This window comes from Numenius arquata, chromosome 1 (assembly GCF_964106895.1).
Source record: "Numenius arquata chromosome 1, bNumArq3.hap1.1, whole genome shotgun sequence".
Taxonomy (NCBI): Eukaryota; Metazoa; Chordata; class Aves; order Charadriiformes; family Scolopacidae; genus Numenius; species Numenius arquata.
In genome coordinates, this window is record NC_133576.1 from 111,333,460 (window position 1) to 111,341,927 (window position 8,468).

Here is an 8,468-nt window from a genome sequence, read left to right on the forward strand (position 1 = left end):
CTTTATTAAATTCTAATTGCAATGTTTAAGATTTTTCTTCATTTTATAAACTGTGTTAGAAAGAGGGGAAAAAACCCCCTCAATAAATAGCAACAGATGTAGCTCTGTAGACTTCAGACCATTCCAAAGCCTTTGACAGGACAAACAACACTAACATACTTTCCAGTTTCAACCGTCAAATAAAGTGTTTACAAATTAGGACATAATAGCCATTGCTTTTCTTCTCTGTAATAAAACAGAAAAAAAAGGACTTCAAATTATTGAATCCGTTATTGAACCTCAATTAGCCCTGCTCTTTGACATTTTGAAATCTACATCAAGATAAATAATATTTATGGGGTTTTTGTATGCAACAAATTGTTGTTTACAAAATGCAATGTAGTATGAAATCCCCTATTCTCTCAGGACCCAGACGATGTAGTGGCCAGGGTTTCAGTCTCAGTTGGCAATTCCAGTTGAATAACTGGAACAGAGCATGGGTAATCATCATGTAAGCGCAACCAGCCACAAATGGCAAAATGCTTAGCAATGTCTCAGATTTGCACTGGCTTTTTTTGCAGGCCGATGGCTCTTAATGCCATTGTGCAAACATTTGCATGGCAATACTGCTGTGTTAAATACGGAGACGGACCTGCAAATTAGAAATGAGAGAAATGGACGCTATTTTAGGCTTTGTGAAGCAACGGGGAACCTTACAGTTATCTTTACATAAAAAAAATAATTACTTTTTTCAAATTGAATTACCCTTGAATTTGTCAAATCAGTGTGATATCAAATGAAATGAATGCATGATCAGGACAAATGTGTGCCAGAGTTCTTTCAGTGGACTGAATTCTGTCACTGACATCTTGCTTTGCATCTTCTCCCATAAGAAATGCAAATAGGCAGGATCTGGTCCTAGATTGTGTTTAGTACTTCTGACTTCTCTAGGAAGTGTCTGTATATAGACAGGATTTAGTTTGCAAATGAAATAAATCTCGAACGTGAATTTGCTGACTCAATGGATCTTAATTGTTTTAATTAATATTAATCACTAGTGTCCATCCTTTCTTGGCTTTCTGGATTTTCTTCTCCCACTGTTTTATTGACCAACATCACACTATTTCCCCCTCTTTTTTTTTATGCTATACAGGGCTCATCTCTTTTCCCCAAGTAGGAAATTAAACAAAATTCCTTTCTACAGAAAGAGGGCTCTGTATCCGTCCTTCCCATTTGAGGGTGCCATATGCCCAATTAAAGCCTTCTTTTCACCTTGATGATTATTTTTTGTTAAAGATGCAGACATCCAGAGTGTGCAGACTGAGCTAAAGAACTGAGGTTGGACCTGGACCAGCAGAGGACTCATTGTTCGAGTCATGTTGGTACAGCTTGAGCAAACACTCAAAGCAGCTGGTCAGCTCCAGATGGATTTCATCTCCAGTCAACCGTTACATGCAACCTTGCCTCCAATGCCTTACCTCTCTCTGCCCAGGCCCTCTGTCTATTATAATTTTTTTTTTCAGCAATTCTCTTTCTCATTTCCCATCTTTTTTTTTGAGCAGCTAGATAGATTTTGTGGCTGTTTCTTCTTTGGCAGGAGAAATGTTTTATTCTTCTACCTTACCGTCTTCTGAACACAAAGAAAACAAGTGAGAGCAAAACCCCAAAGAGCTCCCCTTCTTTTCACTCCAGTTCTCTGCTTCTTTTTTCCAGTGGAGAAAGGCAGAACAGAGATAAATGGAGAAAGTGAAAGCAAAAATGTACTTTAATTTGAAAATAAATAAATAAAAAAATTCCTTTTGAAATGAAGATAAAAATAATTATACATTTCCCTGTATAAAACTCACCCAGTAGCATTTCAATAAAGAGACATTTCTGCCCTCAGTGAAGCCCTTATTTTAGCTTTGAAAAGTGTTTGGTTTAACTATTTTTTTTTTATTTTTTCATCATCAAGTACTAAGCAGATCTGCTCTTTTTTATATCTTCTGACAGCTTTAAGCCAGTTTTTTCTTCTGGGAGTTGAGGCTGCATGTGTGTTAGTACAGGAAATGTGCTTGGTTTGACCCTCGTGAGGCCAAGCAGCCGGTGCCTGGGCAGGCAGAAGACCTCGGCGCTTGGAGCAGGGTGGCTACGTATAGACCTCCTGCTCCTGGACACCCTTTGGCTCCCAAACTGTGCCTGAGAACTGCTGGGAGACGCTCTAGCTGGCACTGGCCCAAACTGTGCCTTAATTGGGCCACTCCAGCAGCTTAACAGTAGGGATGATCTCACTTTTCAGGACTCAGGACTCTTTCCAGGCACTGCTTAACTTAGTAGTAGTATAACACAAATGGAGAGTATTTGTGCTTTTTTGTAGATCTGCTAACTGTCTAGGTCTAGAAGTGGACTTTTTAACTTTTGAGGAGTAACTTATTAGCTAGTTCTCAGAAGCAAAGCAACCTCTTTTCCATTAGAGGTTGTGCAAACATCAACCGGGACTCCGAAAAGTGAGAAACGTGGGTCACAGACCCGGTGTGATGAACATATAGAACCGGAGCAGCTCATCCATCAAGCACTCCATGTGCTGGTCCTTGCACTTTGGGACAATAGTCACAGATGTAATGTTACTGAGAAGCCCAGGCAATGTGGGCTTGGGCCAAAGACATGTTCCAAATCATACATCTGTGAAGCACCATACCATTAAATTAGGAGAGCCCAAAGTGGAAAAATGCAGTTCATGTTCTGGCCTGACCATTATCTGCTGTAGAGCTCAGGACTGTATTTGCTCTTCCTTTGAGATAATTCTGTGTTTGGGTAACTGATGTTTAGACATCAGTCAGGAGAAACCCATGCTCACCTTGCTGGTTATACATCACGTGGTTGAATTGGGACCCTCCTGTGTCAGACTGGAGCACAGCAGGATGCTGCTGTCCAGATACTTCCACACCAGCCGGTCATTACTGTTATCTACAGAGCAGAACAAATACAGGTGATACTCCCAATGATTGCATACAAGGAGCAAACAAAGGTCTGTTTTCATCAGGCAGCAACCCAGAACACTTATCTAAATACCTGCAGGAGTCAATAGCCATTAAAGTCCCCAGTCTCTCACATGGGCCAGAGCCAGATGTGAGCAAATTCTTCTCAAGTTACAAGTTAGTTACAGCCAGAGGTTTAACAATGTGGTTTCACTAGGTAATTGTGCTGTCCAAGTTAACTATTAATTAACCTCCCATCAGATGATGTCAAACCTTGCTGCACAAGAAACAATTGCCATAATTGTCACAGGTTTTTTCCTAGTTGACTTTATTGATTATGCAGTAAAAAGATAAGCATGGCAGGATTAGATTCCATTTACTGTCCATTGAGGAAATAATTCTTATTTCTGTTATCATTCATACCTTTAAGAAGTCCTACATCTCTGTGAAGATATGTTATTTGGATTTTTAGCAGAAATGATGATATCCCATCCTGCTGTGACAAGGCCCACATACTATTCCTTCGGGTAATCTCTGTTCTTCTTTCTCCCCCTCTTCATATTCTGTTGTGGTAACATTTTGTTAAACAAGTTTTGAAATAAGATTTTACCTCCTTCTGGCAAGGACAACACCTTCTTGTTTGTTCTGTGAAGTGGCAGGCAGACTTTTTCAGAGCTATAAAAAGATCATTCAATATATTCCCCTTTCTGATATAGAACATTGCTATTCCTTATATTATTATATTAATTAAGATTTGGGGGAAAGGAATAGTTTGCAAAGCTGGGTTCCTGTGGTTGTTTCTACCATCAAAAATATTGGATCCACAGCTATTTGTTACTTTCTTCTGTCGCTGGGACTTTTCTGCAGTGCAGCGGTATAAAATAAGAACATTGTCTCTTCCTGTGCCTGCACTGGTGGCCTTTGAGGTGACCTTTTCAAAATTACAAGCTGGGGTGATCTGAATGCCACCATTAATCCAGGTTAGTCAAGAAACTGCAATATATGTCACTTTGTACACCCAGCATGGCCACAAAATGCTCGGACTGCCGAAGTCCTGGAATCCCAGGGCTTGTGTGGACAAGTAGGGACCAATTTTAGCGGTGCCCCCACCATCAGCGTTAGCAGGTTGTTTACCAAGTTATTTTGAGAAACTCATGGGAAGTCAAGGAGCTGAGAGGGATCTTCAAAATAGATGTCTGTCACGTAGCATTCGTAGAATTTATTGTTTGCCAGTTACCAGGGCTAGGTCTGTGAGCCATGCTGGCAACATCAGATTTACTGACAGAGAGATTAAGTACTTGTTTTGTAATTAGTGGGAGTATTACTTTGTTTTTATTACAGTAATGTATAGAATTTCCAGCAGAGATTGAGGGCCTCTCTGTGATAAGCATTAGATTTATGTACAATAATAATTAAAGTTCTTGCTTCATGCTCCTATGAAGGTCATATGAAGGATGCTGAGAGATTTCAAAACAAATAAGGCGATTATGAAATGGATCCACCTTGAGCTGTTCAGCTCCCAAAGTTGCAAGATCAAGTCAAGACCACACACAGAGCTCCCCCTCTCCATGTTGTTTATGAATGGTTTACAAGGGGCTGTTCCCAGGGGGTCACTACCACAGGCACTCCAATATTATACCCACTTCTAAAACGGCCTCCACAGAACCGTTATTATGAACATTTTTTCAGATGTTATAAAATAACGGCTTCACAGTGAGTTAACTACTCTCTAGCTTAGTTGGATAGGGAACAATATAATTTATGTGCTCTGAGCTTTCTCATGGATTAAATTTATCACTTGGTCAGTGGAAGTGCCCCTGTTTGACAGATGTAGGCCATTATTGAACAATTTGGCCTTCAAAACCAACTGTACTTGGAAAAGTACTTTTGGCATAGCCAACCTCAATTTTAGCAATCTATAATATAACGTAATGCCTTGTGAGACCTTCCTTATGTTGACAACGATGTGGAATAGGCTACTCCTGAGAACATTTTAATAAATGAGATGGTGAGGGTATTGTCAGTAGAAAAAAATGCCAGGTTGGACTCTTCCACCGCTCTTCTCTCACTAACATGATGGCTTCTGTCATCTCCTCCTGAAGATAACTCAATTTACCTCTTTAAAATCTCAGAAATAATGAGTCATGTTGAAATAGAGTTGAGGAGTGAGAGTGCAATAGTAGGGAGGCAAGATGACTTTGTCTGGGGTGTACCTGGTGGGGATGGCTGCTCAGGTGTGACCTTTGGGCAAAAGTGAGTGGATGGGGGATCTGTTCACAAGATATCTTGCAAGAGTAGACTTTGGTAGCACGACGATTTTGAGATGGTGTTGCAATACAGAAGACTTGGCATCTACATATGTATTTGTGTGTACAATGGGGATAGACAGGAGGGCCACACATTTGGCACAGACCCTTAGGGAGGGTAGCCCTATCCAGTATACAGCATACCATGTCTGTATCACATAAGGTTGTTGCAAAGAGAAGGAACAGCCACCCCTCCAGTGCAGAGGAATCTTCAACCAGGGTTGGAAGAAAATAATAGAGAAGAGAGCAAAGATTTTTCTCTTTTTTTTTTTTCTTTTTCTTTTTTTTTCCCTCCTTCACAAAAGGATGTGCTTCTGTTGAGGGGTGAGGGGTCTAGAGAACAAGTCATATGAGGAGAGGCTAAGGGAACTGGGCATGTTTAGTTTGGAAAAGAGGAGGCTGATGGGAGACCTCATTGCCCTCTACAACTACCTGAAAGGAGGGTGTAGAAAGGTGGGTGTTGGCCTCTTCTCCCAAGGGAATAATGGCAGGACCAGAGGAAATGGTCTGAAGTTGGGGCAGGGGAGGTTTAGATTAGATATTAGGAAGAATTACTTTACTGAGAGAGTGGTCAGGCATTGGAATGGCCTGCCCAGGTAGGTGGTGGAGTCACCAACCCTGGAGGTATTTAAGAAGCGTGTAGATGTGGCACTTCAGGGCATGCTCTAGTGCCCAGGATTGTTGGGTTGGGTGTTTTGTTTTGTGTTTGGTGGTTGTCTTTGTGTTGTGGTTTTTTTTTTATTTATTTATTTTATTTTTTAATTTTTTTTATTTTTGTGTATGCTTGGACTCAATGATCTCCAAGGTCCCTTCCAACCATAAAGATTATGTGATTCTGTGATGAGAAGGGACAGCGAAATACAGCAATTAGTGAACATTCTGAACATGGCAGTTTGTGGTGGTGACAAGGGGATATAGTAAATATGAAGAAAAAAAGGGAAAGAAGAGCTGGTGAAAAGTGTTCTGTAATGTTTACTAATTTAGTTGTAAGGGCATGATTCAAACTTGGAAGAGCTGGAAGGGAAGAATGAAGACTCAAGTGCCTTAAGGCCACACAGAGGTGGAAAGGAACAAGCCACTGTAGACAAGGACCGGGGAGAATGTGATGATGTAGGAATGTGACTTCAGACAAAACCCTGTCCTTGCAGGACACGTTTTCTGAGCCTATGGCCAAGGTCAGCCTTGGTTTGGCCAAGAGCACTCCAGCATGCATCCTCCCCCCAGTACTGAATTGGAAGGGCTTTGTTCTTTTTGGTGTGGTCTGTGAAGTCTGAAACACTCAGTGATCCTGGCAGTGTTCTCTCCAATAGCTGGCTGGAGTATGACCCATCCTTGTCAGCAAATGCTGAAGGTGCAAGGCCACAAGGTGTGTGGGATGGTAGACCTGATTGTGTTGGAAAAGGCTCTTCACCAGCTAAACAAGGCATAGTGATGAGTATCTGGCATGAAATTAGAGCTATTGACATGGGGTCACAGTCCCATAGACTGTCTCCTTCCCATTGCCCTTCCCCAACCCTCATGAACAACAACAACGTCCTGGGGTGGCAGATGGACTGGAAAACAAGACTGGAGTCTGCTGGGACACTGTGTACATGCAGCAAGACAAGGGCGAAGCAACTCTGGCTCTGTCTGAGGATATCTCGGCCAGCAAGCTGTGTGCTCGCCAAGAAAGTTCACTGCCAGAGGCCACCCAGCCTGGGGAGGTCCTCGGAAGGGTGGTGTGAACGTTAGCTTGAATGCTTCCTCTTCTTGGGGAGACCTTAACAGCCAGATGTAATCCTTCTGTCACCCTCTCTAGGGTTCAGCAACAAGTAAGTGGATTTTAATGCAAATAATCCACTATTCAAGTTAAAGTTTGGGTAAAGGTCAGCTCCAAATAGTCCTAACAAGGTGAGGTTCATGCATGCATTTAGACATCTTCGTATGTTTCCAGCCTCTGTCCTTCCTTTTTTGCCTGTGAAGCACAAGACCAAAGAATTTCTGCTGACCTCGATTAGAATAAAGGACTAAACTTATTTTATGTCCAAGTCATCTTTGCGTATGAGTGTTGGCTAACATGCAGTCACCGCTGGGATGGAGCCCAGCAGCCATTTTGTATGCAGCAGATCTTACCAACAAATTTCAAGGAGTGGGAGAAGTGGCAAATAACTTCCTTAATTGAAAATTATGTGGGAATTTCACAGTGTGCAGAATATAATTAACCACATTGGAATCTGGCCAGGGAACCAAGGTTAACACCGCTGTACTTGCAGAAGTGCCACTGGTAAAGCAACACCTCCTGAAAATGTTAGAACCTAATCCATTCCTATAAAATAAATAAAAGGCACGTTTTTGAAAGGTGCTGTACAGCTTTTATTTATATTTGGCCATGCCTTCATCACTTACAACTGAAACAGTCAATCATGGCTGTACACTAAAATCAAAAGTATATACAGCTCTTAATGACATATATTTTTTTAGTGAATCAAAGTTGAGTTAGTATATTGCATTATGCCAAATCTTCATAAAATTGAGCCAAAGTCATCTTATGTATGCAACACATTTTATCAAATGTGTAAGAAATATCTGGAAGAGGAACATTGTTTATATAGAAGGAAGGGGGGAAAAGTGAAGTTGGCAGCATATCACGCAAAAAATAGTTCAGTAAAAGGGGAAAAAAAAATCAAGCTATGTGCCAGAGTTTCAGTCACAGTCAGATGAGCTTTTCTGAGCTTGCAAGTACTATACAAATGTGAAAAACACGTACTTGGTGCAGGAGGAAGTGAAGAAGGAAATAGCTGATGGAGAAGTCAGGGCTGTTTATGCCAATGGTGACGCTGCAAGTCAGCTAGAAAAAAAGCAGCAAGAAATGAACTCATGCTTCAAGCCCAGATTTATCTCTCACATTGCTGGAGCTATGTTGCACGTTCCCTAGGCCACATCGTAGGAGAACTATGGGTCTTGTGGCAGAAATAACACTGCTTCTTTTCCAAAGGGAGCTGGATTCTCATTGTGGCTACAACCCAATAAGCCAACAAAACCCTGTTGAAACCAGGAGTTACATTTGCATGTAGTGCAAAACCTGGACTGGACCTACAGAACTGGGCCTGATGTGGAGGTCTCTAAGAACCTGTCCAGGTGATCACAGCAAGACTTTAAACTTTCAACCCTCAAGCCGTGGGACTGATGGTGTTGTGAGGAGAGGAAGGCCTGTGACCTAAGAGATCATGAGGGTGACATTTTAGAA